At 40.5% G+C, this 19,946-nt stretch overlaps 1 pseudogene; it reads right to left on the bottom strand.

Moving 5' to 3' along the window:
• Nucleotides 1-4,142: 4,142 nt before the first annotated feature.
• On the bottom strand, nt 4,143-5,241 carry LOC131480279 (kinesin-like protein KIF20A; annotated as a pseudogene).
• Between the last annotated feature and the right edge of the window lie 14,705 nt (nt 5,242-19,946).

Below are 19,946 nucleotides of genomic sequence, written 5' to 3'. Positions count from 1 at the left end.
TCCTTCTGCTTCTTTCCTGTCCAGTGAATCTTCTCATTAGATCTAACATTACATCCACCCTCGGAGGTAGATCAACAGGAGAAAATGGAAATCCGTACTTCAGCAGTATAAAATTTCAAATATGTGCTAAATGTCATCTTTAAGGTTTCCTAGTTCTTCTGGGCTGGAGAGCTGATTAACCAAAGACAATTTGTAACAATTGGAGACATAATCATGTTCTTTGAATTCTCTAGATCTAGTCTAGTACTCAATAGCAAGCTTCCTCTTAACATACTAATAATAAATAAAAAATGAGAAGATTGATATCATTGTGCCATAAAAGCTGTGAATTAAACTCAAGACATATATGTAAAATAGTATTTGACCAGAATCTTGGTGTAAGTAACATAGTAAGTACAATCTCTGGGCTATATACCCATATTATGATGCTAGCATGATATGAAGGTGATTGTGATTAAGTTGGAAAAAAAAGTCATAGTCTTAGTAAAATGAAAAAGAATCACTTTTCAAAAATGGGACAGAAAATGAAAGAGATGCTTTTTACAGTATCATTAGACACTTAATGGGTCTAAATCTTAAACATGCTAAATAAAAAGAACTATTTCTTTTCTGGATTTCAATCAGTGCAACAAGAACTTCCAGCCTCATAGCGATTGATTTGCACATCTAAACCCGTTAAACGCCATTGTGTCATAGAGGCTGGGAGTTGTCCTCACTGTACATTTTCTGAAACAAGCGAATCTTTCTGGACCAGGTTGGCTTACAAATGCCAACATCCACTATTCCCTTCCTATCTCTGAAGGACTACTTAATTTCAATGAAAGATGTGACATGGAACACAGCAATTTTTCTGAACATGGGGAAAAATCATGAACATTGACTTGCCTTGTCTTGGTCTGTTCTTGTAGTAGACAGAACCTGTGGAACGTCTCCACATCTCACAGCTACTGCTTTATTTTGATCAATTTGCGAGGGATGAGCCTGGACTTCCTAAGTGACCATCTACTGTCATTGTGTTGAATCCAAAATGTGACATCACCTTGGAATGGCAATTTCCACAGTTATGTTGGGGCTCATGGAATAAGCTTTTCCACATGAACTCTTCTTTTTTTAAGAACTTTGAAATGTCCTTTTTCAGAAAGAAAAATTCCAACCTCTTTATTACGGTTTAGTTGTGATAAGGAAATGGGAAGCATGTCTTCATGGCCGTGGGCAATTTACTTGTGGTAAGTCAAATTATAGCCCAAGTGTTCACTTATGATTTATTACATGGACCAACAAGGTGGTGCCGTGGAATCCCTCTGATACTGCCACGCCATATCAAAGGACCAATTAAAGTCCCATCTGCTACACTTGTGATCCTACAAATACATCTGGGATGAGAGAAATGATTAGTAAAGGGCATGGGTCCCTGTCTGTCACGTGAGAGACTAAGATGGAGTTCCCAATTCATGGCTTTAACCTGGCCCAACCCTACTTTTGTGGCCAATTGGGAAGAATCAGTGGATGGAAGATCTTTTTTTTTATTATTTTTATTACAAAATCAGATATAGAGAGGAGGAGAGACAGAGAGGAAGATCTTCCTTCCGATGATTCACTCCCCAAGTGACCACAACGGCCGGTGCTGTGCCGAACTGGAGCCAGTTGCCAGGAACCTCTTCCGGGTCTCCCTCACAGGTGTAGGATCCCAAAGCTTTGGGCTGTCCTCAACTGCTTTCCCAGGCCACAAGCAGGGAGCTGGATGGGAAGTGGAGCTGCTGGGACTAGAATCGGCGCCCACATGGAATCCCAGCGTGTTCAAGGCGAGAACTTTAGCTGCTAGGCCACGCCGCCAGGCCCCATCTCTAAGTAAACAAATAAAAGAAAATCTACTACAAAACCTATAAAACTAAATCCACTTTTCAACATGTTTGTTTACATTATTTTAGGATCTTCACAAATGTTGTTTTCACAACATTAAATTGATTAGTTCTGTATTTTAATAAATCTGTTGTTTCATCAGGAGCCAAAATAGGGAATACACCTTATCCATGAAAGGTAATAGCAATAGTTTTGGCATTGCATTCAGGGAAAAAAAAAAAAAAACAGAAATCATCACTAGCATACTAAAATTTTCTTTGCTTTAATTCAAGTGTCATTGCCTAAAGTGTTGCTGAGGAAAAGTCATTTCTAGTATTTGCATCTTACTCCCTGAACAGTTTAGCACTTTATTGCCAAGGTTTACATGTAATGCACTGTAATATGAATGGATTTCATAAAATTTCCCAGCTTCTAACCACCTGCTGTGTGCTGACAGCAGTCCCAACAATTCTGTGGCAGCAAAATATAGTTCAGTTTCAACATCTACTGTGAGATCCACAAATTGCTCTCTTAGACTGTGTGGTGTGTTGGAATAAGATCATATATACTGATACTCCTTTGTTATCTTCAATTTTCCCAAGCATGATTCAAGTTAATTAATTTCATGGTGGCTGAAGCGAACAAGAAATATGACTCTGTGGTCAATCATCTGTGAGTCTATGTGTGTGTGTGCATGTGTGTGTGTATATGGCGTGGGTGCTAAAAATGGAAAGAGACAAGTTCAGAGTCAATAAATGAGGACTAGTCCAATGACAAGAAGTTCAGCATGAAATGGAAATGCTCTCCTGACACTTCCACTACTTCTACTCCATTTTGCATGCAATGGCCCCATCTGGCATTTAGAATTGTGCATCAGTTTCTGGAGTAGCGTTCCAGAAGAAAAAGTCTTGAGATTCCTCCAAAATCAATCTGATGCTTATGTGGATAATAAATATAGTCTTCATGTACCAACATCTGTCACTATGGTTTGAAGAAAATGATGAAAATATATAATGACAGGGTAGATTTTCTTCAGTAAACATTCTGAAGCACAGCTTTTTCACTGGACATACAGCAACACACAAAATAGCCTAACCCGCAGGAATCCAGGCGTGTAAGTGTCTTTAGTTCTCCCAGTGTACTCTGCAGTGGGTCACTACAACTCTTGTGTTCCTAGGGAACTCTTGCCTGTTCTAAAATTGACAGCAATCACTTGGTCTCTTCCCATCCTTCCCACCTGTGAATGTGACACACACTTGTCAGAATATCCTCTTATGCTCCCAGGAGGAGCTGAAAACTTCATGTATTTTCCCAGGTTCGAAGTCATGAGCCAAAGGGCAACCCGAGTGTCACAACAAATCTTCTATTCATATGTTTGTACCTCCTTGTAAGAGCCTCTCTCTCTCTCATTTTCTCTCCCTCCCTCCCTCCCTCCCTCCTCCTTCCTCTTTCTCACGCACATGTTCATGTTCCCAGTTACATAGGCACACTCCATCTCTGTCTCTCCCTCTCACTTTGACTCTGACTTTCAAATAGATAGATCTTTATAAAGGAAAGAGAGACTATGTGAGGTTGGCTAAACAAAATGTTTTTCCTCATCAAATTAAGTTATGAAGCTATTGCATATTGTACTGGAGGTTATTTTTCCTTGTAATTTATCAAAGGGTCTTGGGTCGTGTCCATCTTATTTTTATTTTTAAGATTTTTTAAATTGTTTTTTCACCTTGAAGGAAGTTTGTAAAGAACACAACAAAATGAATCTAAGCCGTGATGATGATACAACACCCAAAACCCATATATTGAAGTCAGTTGACATATTTATTTCTTCTTTCTTTCTGTCTCTCAAATGTAAGCCACATTTCGATGATGTCAGAGAATCTGATTGAAATTTGGATCCATTTTAATATGGTGATAACTCTTCTCCCAAGTGGGAAGTACTCTAGCTTGCTATCGAAAAACTCAGATTTAAAAAAACCAAATTGCTGTCACACAATAATTTTTAGAAACATTGCCTTATTAGCCCAAAGGTAAGTGGCTACTTCTCACAAGCAATATATTTTTATATATATATTTATTTATGAACAATATCTTTATTTTATATACTTATTTGTGTGTATAGAAACCATGTGAGTAAAAAAATATGAGCTTGAATAGGTGATTATAATACAAAATGGAGAAGACAACTAGTATCTGAGTATTACATTCTGTGTAGAGAGCCAAGTATAAGGTAAAGCTTAAGAGACCTATTAAGCTGAGTGGCTGAATCACCCGAGAGCGATAAACAAGCTCTCCTTCTCACGGCCTTAATATTTTTTGCCAAAAGGTTCTGATTTTAGTAGTGGGGAGCATCGTGAACACAAGATCAGAGAAAAAAATACTGCAGTCTGTAGAGCTTTGGTAGGTGGGTGTCCGAGGAAGTAGGTTTCTTTCCTGGGGGTTGCTGGTTTGGTTGCTGGTTTTCCTGGTTGGCACCAAAACACTTTTTAGCTGAAGAGGCCTGGCCTTGGAGTTTCAGCACAGTATGATACTGCTCAGCAATGCAGGATGCCTTCTTCCGTAGGTCCAGTTTGACTAGAATCGTGTTATTTTGCAGCTCAGCCAAGGTCTGGTCCTGTTTGATTAGATGTCATCACAAGTGGTGAAGGCTTGGCAGAGTTTTCCTGCCCCAGTGCTGTGATAGTAGGCTCGCTCTGCTGACTGGAGAGATTCACCGAGTTTTTGAAGCTCTGTCCGCAGCAATCTTCTTCTGACCCTCTTCTAACTTCTTCTCTACATCAACGATGAAGGGCTTGGCAGAAGGTGACGGTTCTAACATTTTCTGATACTTCTGCAAGTCTTCTGTGGTGCAGTTTAACTCTGTCTTGCACTGTTCTAGTTTAGCTTTAACCTCCTGGAGCTGCTGGGTGGAGGTAGAAGCTGCCAACCTTTGTGACTTCCGAAGGGACAATTCAGACCCTGGCTGTAGATTGGCCACTGATTGCTGTCTATCCTGAAAGAGAGCTTCTAGCTCTTCAATCTTTTCATCCCACTCTTAAATCTCTTCTTGGTAAAAACTTGTCAGTGACTCCTTGAGAACTTTCATTTTTCTTCATACATTTCCTGCAGCAGTTCCTTTGGGGTGTCCAAATGTTCACTGCACCACTGTTCTTGCTGTCGCCTCTGCTCCACCATCTCATTGCAGATTTCATCACGGAGCTCCATCTCCCGTTGCCGCTCTTCCTGTCTTTCTTTCAACAGCAGTGCTTTCATGGCTTCTACCACCTGAAGGAGCTCCTCCTTGCCATACACAGAGATGTCAACTTCATCTTCAATGTCGTCATCAAGCCCTGGGCCTGCCTTAGTCCCTCTGTCCAAACTGGATGCTTGAAGACTGTGTTCCATGATGAGTGAATGTAGGGATGAAAGTCAATATATTTTATATATGGATAGATAGATAGATAGATAGATATAGATACATATAGATAGATATAGAGAAAAAGAGAAGATAGATAGATAGAGAAAGAGATAGAGTGACAAGGAGCAAAAACTAAAAGGCATTTGAATGGAAGGAATGCTACTTGGGAGGATTTAAAAGAACATCACTCCTATTTTTCAAAAGCCATTGGTAAATTTCCATGAATGTGATTAGGCATCAATGACAACAAAACTGATTTGTCATCTTTCATCTGTAGAAATCACATCATGCTGTAAAATCCATGATACTAAATTGAATTTAAATATATCTTTTTAAGATTCATTTATTTTTATTGAAATGTGAATTTACAAAGGGTTGGGGAGGTAGATCTTCCATTTGTCATAGGCTCACTTCCCAGATGGCCACAAATGGCTGGAGGTGAGTTGATCCAAAGCCAGGATCCAAGAGATCCTTCCAGGTCTCCCATCCTGGTGCAGGGGCCCAAGACTTTGGGCCATCTTCTACTGATTTTCTATGGCACAAGCAGGGAGATGAATGGGAATAGGAGCACCCAAGGCATGAACTGATGCCCAAATGGGATCCCAGAACATACTAGGCAAGGATTAAACCACTGAGCTGTCGTGCTAGGTCCCTAAGTGTATCTATTTTTGATAAATAAGTCTAAAGATAAATTATTGATACCTGCAAATTAATTAATTAAACATACTTTGAAAGTTCATGTTATGATATCTTCTGTGAAAGCATCTGTTATATGTGAAAATATATCCTAATGTCTTAAAAAATCTCACATAATTTGCAGGTAGCTATTTATGAGTTTGCTCAAGAAAATCATGCCAAAAATCTTTCCTTGTTTTCTTTCAGAATCTCAAATGAATCTCACAACCCAGTGTTACAGGGTGCGAACAAGATCACACCAGACATGTCTAAGGTTTTATTAAGGAGTCTTTATTAACCATACTTGGTGATAATAGAGCATACTAAAAATGACAAATCACAAGTCCATACGGCAATCCAACCAATTATAATGCAACCAAACATAATCCAAAGGGGAACAAATGGTCATTACCCTTAAGTCTCTCCGTTAAGCTGAAAACCTATGTTCCAGCTTCCCCAACAATAAAAGTTATCCTAAGAGACGAATAACCAGCTAATTGGACTCATCTATATCCAATATCCCAGCTAAATTAGGATATGGGGGGGGGAAGAATATACAAGGAGAAGTGAAGGAGCAATAAAGCAAGATTTCGCAGAGACTTCTATCATCACTGGATTCATTCCATAACACTCAGAAGATCCTGGACCTGACGATTCTGCATATTTCAGATGCAAAGAGTCCTGCTGTGATTATGTGCTCTGAAACCTGCCCTTTATCAGACAGCATACTCATGCAACAGCACTGTGCAGATGTCAGTATCCATGGAATTTTTATTTCAAGATCCTGGTGGATACAAAAATCAACATAGATTTGGGTGCCTTAGGTAAAATGATGTAATTATTGCATGCAAATAACCTAAGCACACCCTCCCATATACTTCCTTCATCTCTAGATTATCCATGAAACCTAATGAAATGTAAATTCTGCCTATACATGGTATTATTTAGAGAACTGTATCTCCCCTGCCAGGGAATTGTATCAAGAAAAAATAATCTATGTTCAGGTCAGACATATTACTTTTTTCTGAATATTTTTTGTCTTTGGTGAAACTAGTGAATGAAGAACCTTGGACACACTTGGACAACTGCATTTGGACGTTTAAAGCTCTTCTTCTTATACTTTTATACTAACTCCTTAAGAATGTAGACTTCAGTAACTAAGTATTAAGGTAACCCCCAATTAATGAGAAGATTTCAAGTTGTCCTTATTTTTCACAATGCTTTTAAAAGATGTATTTAGTTTCTTCATTTAATCAGCAGAGCCATGAAGAGGAAGAGACAGGGTGAGATAGAGAGCTCTTCCATCCTTTGGTTGATGTTGCAGATGGCTGGATTTGACAGGGTTGTACGAGGCTGAAGCCAGGGAATTGTAACTCTACCAAGGTCTCCCATTTGGATGGCAGCAGCCCAAGTACGTGGGCCATTCTCTGGTGTCTCCCAAATCACAATAATAGGGAGCTGCTTGGGAGATAAAGCATGCAGGTATTGAACCAGTGAACTGAGAGGAGATGCCTGTGTCACAGGTGGTGAATTAATCCACTTCACACATGCACACGTGCACACGCACACACACACACACACACACACACATTTGCATCCACACACACAAACGCTTCTCTTCATGTCACAAAGGACAGAATGCTTCTGTGCCTAAGGCCTCAATGCCGATTCCCAATTAGGCCCTGGACACATTTTGAAAAGCAGCTGCACTTTTCACACTGGTAATGCCAATATATTTTTTCTCCAGGTTAACTCTCCTGGAAGGCTGTTTTATCTAAGCTTGACACAAATTTTCTGTGTATTAATAATTTCACAATACTGTTTTCACAGGAAATGGAGTTCATACTTGAAGTGTTCTGCACTGTTATATAGCTTTCTTCCCTACTCACCTGTCCATCTACGTATATCTTTCTGGTTCTTAAAAAGTTGTTGGTATTATATTTTCTTTCTTTTGTATTGTATACATTTAATGCTGTAAAATGAAAGTTTCTCTTCATTTTTCTGATCTGTACAAAATTTTATGATGTGCATATTAATGTACCTATAAGTGTTCATGGAAAAGTTACTCTAATTTTGGTGCAAATAATTAAAATATATGCAAATTCAGTTTGTCCCATAATGTGCACCACAATAAATTTGACTTTTTTTAAATTTTGCATGCATTTTTGAAGTGCATATATGTTTGTGTGTATGTGTGACACATATTTAGATAAAGCTGAATGCAATTTGAAAGATTGAAAGAGGGAAAGAGTAGAGGGGGAAATGAAAGAGACAAAGAGAGAGCTCCCAACTTTTTGATCACTCTCCCAAAATACCCAGAATTACCCTGTTTGACTCAGTTCCAAAGCTTTAAGCTATAATCTGATGTGTCGCTAGGACATAAAGACCAACACTCAGATATGGGGTGAATATGTCCCAAAAGAGTGGCTTAATCACTATAACAAATGTTCTGCAAATTCCCTTGTCTTGTATCCCTACTTTCAAACTGCTTCCTCCCTGTTTCAAGGGAGAGAGAGAACTTTATTTAATTGTTTATCTAATTATCTTTAAAATATTCATTACTTTTCAATGATGCTGCCCAGAGTTCCCACCAACAAGAATGTCTGCTACATCCTGAGAATTCATTCTCTGTCTCTGCTCCTCTCTTTATCTCTCTCATACTCTCTCACTGATCCCCACTGCCATAGAAGTCAAATGTCAATTGTATGAAAAAGCCAACAACATTTAGTGACAAAGATCACCAGGTGGAAATGAAGACACTGTCTGGTGGCCAGGACACCCCAGGATCTTTGGACCTAGGATTTTTTCTGCAAAGAACATAAAATAGAGTGCATGAGCAAAGACGGGGTCCTGGCCACCACCATGCACTGCCATCCCTGTGCAATGGCAGCCCTGTGGGCACTCTGAAATCAGCCCCACATATCTGTGCCCATGCAAGCCAGCAGGGGCAATGTTCTTGAGTCACTGTAATTAGTGGGCAGTTAGAGGATCAGTAGCAGGGCTAACACCTCTGTCATGACCTACACCAGTACTGTACCCAAACCAACTCAGTGCCTCAGGAGAGAACCTTTTCTGTACAGGGAGTCAAGGAAAACACTGCCGTGGAATCATCCTGCGATACAAAGGTCAGAGGCATTGGTATCCTGCCTTAGGAAGTACAGTGCTATGACCGTATTGCAGTTTCCAGTTCTGCATGTATAAATCTTTGTGCACACCACTAACACTATAAACATAATCATTAAGTTTGTTTCTTCACAGATAGAAAGCTATGTCATAATCATGCCAGCCCGTTAGTTCCTGGGCATTAAAGCCCACTGACTCCTGATGTTGGGCTGGACTAGCCACATTTGAAGTGACCCAGGCTTCATAGTCCATGAGCCATGGCTACATTGCTCAGTCTCTCTGAGCATCCGCTATACCATCTCTTGGATACAGATATGACTAAGGTAGTTTGCTCTACTCCCAGGGCACTGACTGAAGTTATTACATGTCCTGACAGGAGCCAGCACTAGTCCTTGACAACTGCAAGGTCTTAGTAGCATCTTTTTTTCTTAAAGTTAGTCATAAACATTGTTTTTATGTTCTGATTTACAGGGAACGTTTCACACAGAGCACAATTGGCAGAAATCAGATGAAAATACATCTTCATATGGTGCTACATGAGAGATGATTGAACAAATATTTGAAGTTTTAAATGAATCTTGCAAACTTGATTTGATATGTCATTCTGTCTCAGTTTGGGATTTTTTGACTGCAAAGAGCTGATAGACTGCTATGAATGCCTAATGTGATCTCATTATTCCTTTATGTATGATCTTCTAATGTACACAGTGATTAATTTACAGGATATTAAACCCTCTTTTCTTAGTATGATTAAGTGGAAATGCCTTGTAGGTATCCTTATAGTTCTCACATCTCTGAGTTCCTTCTGTCTCCCATATCTCAAGAGGTTTATGTGGTGGTCTTCCGCTGACTTACACAAGGTGCATTTAACACTTCAAGATGACCTGAAAGCCCTGCTGTTTTCTGCGTTTTTCCAAGATGTCATCTGCCACTCACTTATTTTCAACTATGCTGTTGCCATGGTGAGCTCCTTGGCTGTTTTCCTGTGTATTTATGATGGTTCACAGTTTTATCCCCTGCTTTATCTTGTTCTGTTTCCAGAGAATTTTGCTTGTTGCTCAACGAACACCTAGAACTTTTGGGCAGTTTAGTAGTAATTTTGTTCAGAAAAGCTAGATGCAAAATCCGGATCAATACTTTTTTTTCCCACAGAATATTCTTGCTTTATACCAAGATAACCCTCAAATCACCTGCTAGATTATCATTTCACAGACTCAACTAATTATTGAGGACATGGGTTGTACCCTTTTCATCTTTTATTTATTTATCATAACTAGCAATATAATTTTCCATTTAGTACATTACCAATGTTTTCCCCAATGGACAATTTGACACCCTTCTCACTAATGGAGTTAATTATCCATAATACTTGTTGCACATTTAATTAGTTGCCACAATGATCATGAAATGATCATTACTCTCATGTTACAGAAAGGAGAGGATGAGACTCTAGGATGTTAATTATGTTGGACAAGAAAGTGTTGTTAGAACAATTATTCAACTACAAAACCATCTTACTTACCTCTAGTCTGTCTCTGCAGTATTTAAGCAACAATGCACTTTGCGAGGTTCCAATTATTTTCCCTTACTGTAATAAGAAATATTTTAGATGCTTGAGTACAAAGAGAAAACAATTCTTCCTAGGAACAATGATCCCAAAGAATTTTTCATTATGGGAAGCATCAGTTGAAGAAGGTGTTGATGGAAGATGAGATTTGTAGAGGCAGAGCAGCATTTTTAAAAGAATTGCTTCTTTTTGTTGTAAAAGCAGATTTTATAGGAGCCCAGCGGCATGGCCTAGCGGCTAAAGTCCTCGCCTTGAACGCGCCTGGATCCCATATGGGCGCCGGTTCTAATCTCGGCAGCTCCACTTCCCATCCAGCTCCCTGCTTGTGGCCTGGGAAAGCAGTCGAGGATGGCCCAAAGCTTTGGGACCCTGCACCCATGTGGGAGAACCGGAAGAGGTTCCTGGTTCCTGGCTTCCGATCGGCGCGCACCGCCTGTTGCGGCTCACTTGGAGAGTGAATCATCGGATGGAAGATCTTCCTCCCTGTCTCTTCTCCTCTCTCTCTGTATATCTGACTTTGTAATAAAAATAAATCTTAAAGAAAAAGCAGATTTTACAAGGAGAAAAGACAGAAATATCTTGCAACCCCTGTTTCACTTCTCTAAAGGATGCAATATCTAGACCTGAGCTGATCTGAAGCCTGGACCTAGGAATTTCTTCTGTGTCTTCCACGTAAGTTCAGGGTACTAGGGACTTGGACTGTTATTGCTTTTATCTAAGGCCATAAACCAGGAGTTGGATGGGAAGAGAAACAGCCAGGACCTGAATTGGCATCAATTAAGATCCCAGCCATAGTTACAACCCTCATTATTCCCATTGTGAAACAAAATATATCTAGATTCACAAGAAGGTAGTCAAGAAGGGAGTTGCATAGAATATCCTGCATCTACACATACTATTCTCAAATTCCAATATTTTTAGCATCTTGCTTTAGTGATTCATTTGATATAATTAATGAGTTACTATTTAAATATTTCTTTACTATCATTTTTTGCTTGATTTTCTTCATCCCCTCCTTCCTCTTTCTTTCTTTCTTTTTTCTCTTTCTTTCTTTCTTTCTTTCTTTCTTTCTTTCTTTCTTTCTTTCTTTCTCTTTCTCTCTCTCTCTTTCTTTCTTTCTCTGTTTCTCTCTCTTTCTCTCTTTCTTATCCAGTATGTTTAAATTCCTTCAGGATGTCATCCTGGGTATCACACATTGCTTGTTACATCCATCGTTACACAACTCCTTGCGGTAGCAATTTCTCACTCTCTTTGCTTTTCTTAACCTTGAAGGCTTTGCGAAACATTGATAAAATCTTTAGAGAATGCCTGCCATTTCACTTATTAAAATGCCATCTTAAATCACAGTCTCGTAGAAAGACTACAGTCACTTAGGGCTGCCACCTACAATACAGATCCCTACTGGAAAACCATTTTGAGTTCCAGTTGCTCTGTTTTTCAACCAAATCCTTGTTAATGGACCTAGGAAAGCAAAGAGCTGATCCATGCTGCCTATTTTGCCCACTATCCTTGTGGGAGACCCAGACGGATTTCCAGATCCCAGGATTCAGCCTGACCAGACCTGCCTGTTGTGACCATTTAGGAAATAAACTACTGGGTGGAAACATTCTAACTGCATTTGTCCCTATTTAAATAAAGACAGCCTATGATTAGCTCATTGACATCTCAATTTTAGTTTATATACAGGACCGGATCGGCTGCTATATACCTTGAAAAGGCTATAAGGTACCATTCAGCTGTCTCGTGTCTATTTCATTTTAGTATTTAGCCATTTGTTGTGTTGAAGTATAATTTTGTTGATCTTGGCAGATTTTGGGATAATCTAGACTGGCTTGTAACTCTAACAAGACATTTGTCGACATTTAATGTGCAGAACATTTTTGTTGTTGTTGTTGTTGTTTTTTAACATACTGGTTACTCAAAACCATGTCAATTCCATAATATTGCAAATTGCTGTTGATGTTATATTGGGACTCTTAATTGACTGTGATGATAGTCTACCAGCTCCGACTTCGGACCAGAAATGGTCTCCCCAAGAAACTGTTCAACCCATCTGGACAATAAGTAGCTGGACTCCATGCTTAGTATATGTTTGCAAGGAAAGAATCTTGATTGAATTTGAACTGTAATGCTGCATCAAGGTGGAGGAATCCACCAGGGGGGAGGGGAGGGGGAGGGGGAGGGGGATTCCCAAAGCCTATGAAACTGTCACATAATGCTAAATATTAATTAAAAATAAATAAATAAATAATAAAAAAAAAACAAATGGATAGCAAGCAAAAAAAAAAAATAAAGACAGCAAGTATTGTGAAAATCATGTTTAAAAGAAATGTCATGCTAAAAGACTGGTTTATATTATATTATCAGCCTGAGACTATGGAAAGTGAGAGGCATTGGCAGACATTGAGTGATGGAGTAGGCAAACATGACCACAATCTCTGGACAATAACGGAGTTACTTACATCAGCAAACGATAATACAAACTCACTTAGCTCGAGTGATGAATGAGCAACAGGAAATGCAAATCTTACATGCATTGGAGCAGTCAGTCCCTCAAGATCCAGAGGGGAGGCAATAGCCAGAACTGGTGAAGATCTCCAGGGAAAGACTCGGAAATGATTCAGGACACAAGCCATCTGTTGATATTTCCCACTGAGAATTTGGTGGGTTCTTTCAAGAAAAAATTCTGCATAAACAACTGAATTATTGACCTGAATGGAAAACCGAACATCATACTAATGAAAACAGAAGAATAAAAAACATTGCTGATAAAAATAGGAAAACAGTGAAACTCATGCTGCTATAGACATTTTCTCATGGTTTGGAGTCCACATTTAATGCATTTGGAGACATCTGTAAACTTGAGCAAAACACAGGGGTTGAAGAAACGAAGTAAGTAGGAGACATGCAAAGAAAATAATTGTTTTATAGATAACTCATCCTAAAAGCTAATCCCAAACAAAGAGGAGGAGAGACAGAGTGAAAGATATTCCATCTGCTGATTCACTTCCCAAGTGGTCACATTGGCTGGAGCTGAGCCAATCTGAAACCAGGATCCATGAGCTTTTTCCAGGTTGTCCACACTGGTGCACAGGCCCAAAGTTTGGGCCAAACTCAACTGTTTTCCCAGGCCATAAGCAGGGAACTGGATGTGAAGCAGGGCCTCAGTGATACAAACTGGTGCCTATACGGGACCCCAGTGTGTACCACGTAAGGACTTTATGCACTGGGCAACCACTCTATCTAACATGAATTTTATTTGTGAAGAATGGCTCTTTTTCTTAAAATGGTGCGATGACTAACCTTCTTTTTAAAATATTTTCATTTGTATTTTAAAGCGAGACATAGAGACAGGAGAGAGAGCCGAGGAAGTAAAATTCCAGGTGCTGTTTCTTCCCACAAAGGACAGCAACAGCCAGGGCTGAGTCAGGCAGAAAACAGAATCTTAATTGTACGTTGAGCTCGCAATTACTCTCAAATCTTCTCACAATTTGAATAGTTTCTTCCTAAACTCAGCAGCTTAGAGATACTAACAGTGTGTACGCTTGGGCCAGTTGCTGAGTTTGGAGGTAGGCCCTTGCACAGGGAGAAGGGTTACACTCCAGAATGAGGTCCTCGTGAATGATGCTGGTTGTCTTAGGAGAGGAACAGAGGGACAGGTGTGTGAGAGCACTCCCTTTCTCTAGTCACGTGAGGTTCCATGGCACACTGGGGCTTTGCTAGCAACAACTTCTTGACTCCAGGCTGGGCCAACACAACCAGTTTACTTTGACTTTCCAGAAAGGTGAGTCAAGATCGAGCCTTCTCTTCAGATGTCTGCCTTACGTCAGGTGCATTTTTGGAATTATGCAAAGCTATCTGAGACAGCATTCTAAACATTACATGGTCTGCCTTCTGAGGAAGTGTTCTTCTCTTGAATACTGGACAAATTCTCCTCAAGTTATATCAAGCTGACGAGTTTCATAAATACTTTTTATCCTACTTAGGCTACAAAATTCAACTTTTTACAAACAACATAGCATCAGTGCCCATTTTTTTCATAGCAATATTCCTTTCAGTTTATAGACAAGAAGATTGTGTTTCATAGAAAGCAAGTTCTTAGCTCAATGTGTTAAGTAGGAGGATCACACTTTACATCCAGGTCCTCCAAACCAAAATTCATCATGCCAACCATTACGTCTATCTCATGTGAGATATGAATCAGAATCTGACATATCCAAGGCCACCATGGGTCGTTGTGTTCTACCGATAGATTCAGAAGCACAGGATACCCATTACACCTTGTGGGAATGGGCATACCGGAGGGAGGAAGCATGCCTGCCCTCTGACTAGGTGCTCACAGGAGCTGCTTTAGACCTTGATACATCAGCCCTAACCATGCATAAGAGCAGGCCTGGTAACGGGAACCAGGGGCAGTGTTTCTGACATTTCTATGTATCCCTTTGCTTCTTCAGATACTCAGCACACATTTTACCAGCTCTTCCTGTCTCCCTTGCACTGAATAAAGCTATCGCTGCTACATCCAAGCCTCAATTACATGAAATAAACCTCTACAGGGTCTTTATCCACTTGTTGTTCAGCCGTGATACCTCTGTTATTAATAATAGTGGCCAATATGTTCTGGCTTCCTTTTGTGTTGGAGACTTTAACCATTTTTGAAACTAGGTTTATCAATTATCTCACAACGTGGAGAGCAAAAACACAGGAAGCCCAGCTGAGTCAGGAGCAAACTTGGCACTTGCACTCTGCTCTGTCAGACTCAGAGGCTCACTCCTATTGTGGCAGAGGTGATAAAACATTTCTATTCCTAGGCAAAATTACCTTACCTCCATTAAAGAGTGATTATTTGAAAAAAATAGATTCATTTATCTATTTGACAGTGTTGGTGTGTCAGAGAGAGAGAGACATAGAGAGAGAGAGAGAATATATTTCATCAGTGAATAAACACCCAGCTGCCCCGAAAGAGTCAAGGCTGGGGTTGACTATACCCAAGAGACGGGGACTTCATCCATGTCTACCTTATGGGAAGCCAAACTTCATACATTACCAGCTGTATCCCTGGTGTATGTCAGCAGGAACTGGTTGGCAAGTGGAGGTGGCACTCAATCTTAGGAACTTTAAAATGGGATGTGGGGGCCCGGTGGCATGGCTTAGCGGCTAAAGTCCTCGCCTTGAACGCACCTGGATCCCATATGGGTGCCGGTTCTAATCCCGGCAGCTCCACTTCCCATCCAGCTCCCTGCTTGTGGCCTGGGAAAGCAGTCGAGGACGGCCCAATGCATTGGGACCCTGCACCCGCGTGGGAGACCCGGAAGAGGTTCCAGGTTCCTGGCATCGGATCGGCGCACATCGGCCTGTTGCGGCTCACTTGGGGAGTGAAACATCGGATGGAAAATCTTCCTGTCTGTCTCTCCTCCTCTCTGTATGTCCGGCTTTCCAATAATAATAAAATCTTTAAAGAAAAAATGGGATGTGGGCAATGCAAGTGGAAGCTTAACTGGCTGCGCTATAACATCCATCCATAAGAATATCCCATTTTTTTTAAAGATTTATTTATTTTATTACAAAGTCAGATATACAGAGAGGAGGAGAGACAGAGAGGAAGATCTTCCATCCGATGTTTCACTCCCCAAGAGACCGCAACGGGCAGTGCTGCGGCCATCCGATGCCGGGAACCAGGAACTTCTTCCAGGTCTCCCATACGGGTGCAGGGTCCCAAAGCATTGGGCCGTCCTCAACTGCTTTCCCAGGCCACAAGCAGGGAGCTTGATGGGAAGTGGAGCTGCCGAGATTAGAACTGGCGCCCATATGGAATTCCGGCGCGTTCAAGACGAGGACTTTTAGCCGCTAGGCCACGCCGCTGGGCCCAAGAAGATCATTTTTAAAAACATTTTTATTGGTGTAGGATTTTTGAAGATACAAAGTGAGTCAGTTTAAACCAGCCTTGCTAAGGGGCAGCAAGTAAGATTTTGGATCCTTGTGATGTACTCTGTCCTCTCACACAAAAAAAAAAATTCCCAAGGTTTAGTCCAGGGTTTACTTCACACTGTAATATGGATAGTTAATCAGACACCACTGAGTAGCATGCATTTCTCTAGGAAGCATCTAACTTGTGCTGAATCAGCAGCAGTGTTGGGGATAGATAACTGTTTCTCAAACAAAATCAAAATGATGAAATTAGAGAGGTCAGAAACACCAGGGCGATATCCACAGGAAACCACTGTGTATTCTCATTAAGAAATGGTTTCAAATGGAAGCATTGATATTTGCTGATGTGTGTCCCTCAGGTTTGTTTTCATTTTTCCTCTTTGTTAAACTACACTCTATTTATACCAGTTTGTGCTTTGATTCAATTAGGTTTGACATGAGTTGATGTCTTCGGGGTGCTGTGTAGCTTGGTTGTGACTATAAACTACTTTGGGACATCTGACATATAGATTGCTAAAAAAAATTCAGAACTTGAGGAAAGAAATTATCTCTGCTTTCAGGTAAAATTAAGGATGAATAGTATTTGGTTTACATTATTGTAGTAGTGCTCATTGCACTAGCATGAGAAAGAGAGAAGAGAGTGAAAGGGAGGAAAGGAAGGGGAGAGAGAGAGAGTGTGTAAGAGCAAGAAACCAGAAGAACCAGAGAGGGAGTGAACGATACACGCAAAGACGGAGAGCTGGTAAAGCGTCAGTATTATAAATTTACATTTTATGTTATTATAATCCAGGCCATACACATTTCAAAAAATTGTTTCAAGTTAACGGTGCAAGAAACAGAGGACATACATATTACCTACATAACATAGTGATCAATGATGAGAGGTCGTGGTAGGTGGTGCATATCAAAATCGTCTGTCGGGATTAAATTATTAAGTACAGCCTTTCACATGAAGCAAGAGAAATGGCATTTGAGACAGGTGACTGGGAGCTTTAATAAAATTAAGACCTGGGGCCCGGCGGCATGGCCTAGCGGCTAAAGTCCTCGCCTTGAAAGCCCCGGGATCCCATATGGGCGCCGGTTCTAATCCCGGCAGCTCCATTTCCCATCCAGCTCCCTGCTTGTGGCCTGGGAAAGCAGTCGAGGACGGCCCAATGCATTGGGACCCTGCACCCGCGTGGGAGACCCGGAAGAGGTTCCTGGTTCCCGGCATTGGATCGGCGCACATCGGCCTGTTGCGGCTCACTTGGGGAGTGGGTCATCGGACGGAAGATCTTCCTCTCTGTCTCTTCTCCTCTGTGTATATCTGGCTGTAATAAAATGAGTAAATCTTTAAAAAAAAAATTAAGACCTGGCAATTCAAAAAAGAATAAAAACCAAATCAGCAGACATACACACATTGTATACAAAAGTGTACCTACAGTAGTATACAAGAAGGCCAGAAAAGCCCTGAGGTTTCTCTAGGCCAAACCAAGGGACTAAGATACTTTGCAGTGCAATTGTGGACCACATGGTATGGCTATCAAGTGTCCCCAGAAGATGTGCAGTGTGAAGACAAACAGGGCCAATATGTGAGCTGAGATCAATGGATGACAGCATGGTGTATGCTGAAGCTGAGGAAAGCTTTCAGTTTTCAATATTTAAACATAGAAAATGAAAGTTACATCAGTTTAGCAGATTTCACCCAGAATTTCTGAAAATGGCTGATCAAACAAACATATGCATGGTAATACATAGGTGTGCGTTTTTCAGATGATATGTATCAGTACAATTCTTCAGGGAAATTCTGGGAAATGTGAGGGACCTGGTCCAACCTCATAGAAAGGCATAGAGTTGAGATTCTGTTCAAAGGGAAGCTTGGACGCATGTGCTATGCACCTGTGCCAGGACTCTCGGGGGATTTGAGAGAGGGAAGCACTAGCAAGTCACTTCTTCACTCAGACATCAGCAATTAAAGCCAACATAGGTCTGGTGCTCCTAATCTGGAGCTTTAGAATCCATTGAAGCCATTCACCCTTGTGGGAGTGCTTTAGGGGGAAATGGAGCTCAACCTTTATGACCTTCATTTTTTAGCATCCACATATCTGCGTTTCCAACTCCACACCAGGCGAATGTGTAAATGTTTTTGGAGAAGCCTTCACATGTTTGTAGGAATTGAAGTGGATGCAAACAATTTTGCCCTTCAAGCGCAGGGATCTATGCTATGGTCACTTGCGACAGAGTTGCAAGGAGACTGGCAGCAGGCACTGTGCTCACTGTGGTCACTGATTTCTGCTTTATGGGGATGGAGATGACAAGGAGACTGGCAGCAGGCACTGTTGCACCACCCACCCTTGCTATTGCACTCTTTCTACTGAAGTAAGTGCCAGGAAGTTGAAGGAGCAGAGCTCTTTCTCACTCTACTCCCAGCTTCCATACCCTTTGTTCGGAGCCAGCCATTTAAGGCTAGAACATTCCTAAACAACTACATTTACATGACATTGGAAAGTGGCTTAAGGTGCAGGTAACAGTTCAGGCTCAAAAAGACATTCAGTTGGTATTGAAGATTTCTCTGCACACCCCTCCTAAAAAAATGTTCTGCACCTTAATTGTCAACAAATGTCTTGTTTGAGTTATAAGCCAGTTTAGACTATCCAAAAATCCGCCAAGTTCACCAAAATTATGCTTCAACACTACAAACAGCTAAATACTAAAATGAAAATAGACATGAGACAGCTAAATAGTACCCTATAGCCATTTTAAGGGGTATAGCAGCCGGTTCTGTATATAAAGTAAAATTGAATTATCAATGAGCTAATCATAGGATGTGGCTAAGAACTTTCTTTTTTTTTTTTTTTAACATATTGGTAACTCAAAACCATGTCAATTTCATAATGTTGTAAATTGTTATTGATGTTATGTTAGTACTCTTCATTGACTGGGATGATATCCTTCCAGCTCTACCTTCAGACCAGAGATGGTCTCACCAAGAAACTGTTCAACTTATCTGGACAATAAGATGCTGGACTCTATGCTTGGTATATGTTTGCAAAGAAAGAATCTTGATTGAATTAGAACTGTAATACTGCAACAAGGTGGAAGAACCCACCATGGGGGAAAGGAATGGGGAGGGGTTGGGGAAACCCAGAGCCTATGAAACTGTCACATAATGAAATGTAATTAATAATAAAAAAAAAGACATTTAGTTACACATCAGGATGATACTTTACACAACAGCATGACACAGAAATCAAAATCCAAAAATAATTTTACAAATGAAAGAAACAGAAAGACCTGATTTTCACAGTAAAAAATATTAGGTGAAAAATCCATTGTTTGACAAAAATCACAAGACAAGTCCAAAACATGAAAAGTAAGGCCCATCGAAAGGTGAAACAAAACAAAACCCAGAAATTCCTTTAAAGAAGGTTGATGTTAGGT

This window comes from Ochotona princeps, chromosome 5 (assembly GCF_030435755.1).
Source record: "Ochotona princeps isolate mOchPri1 chromosome 5, mOchPri1.hap1, whole genome shotgun sequence".
NCBI classification, from domain to species: Eukaryota; Metazoa; Chordata; class Mammalia; order Lagomorpha; family Ochotonidae; genus Ochotona; species Ochotona princeps.
The sequence above is the reverse complement of the archived record's forward strand: the minus strand, read 5'-3'. Positions and strand labels throughout refer to the sequence as shown.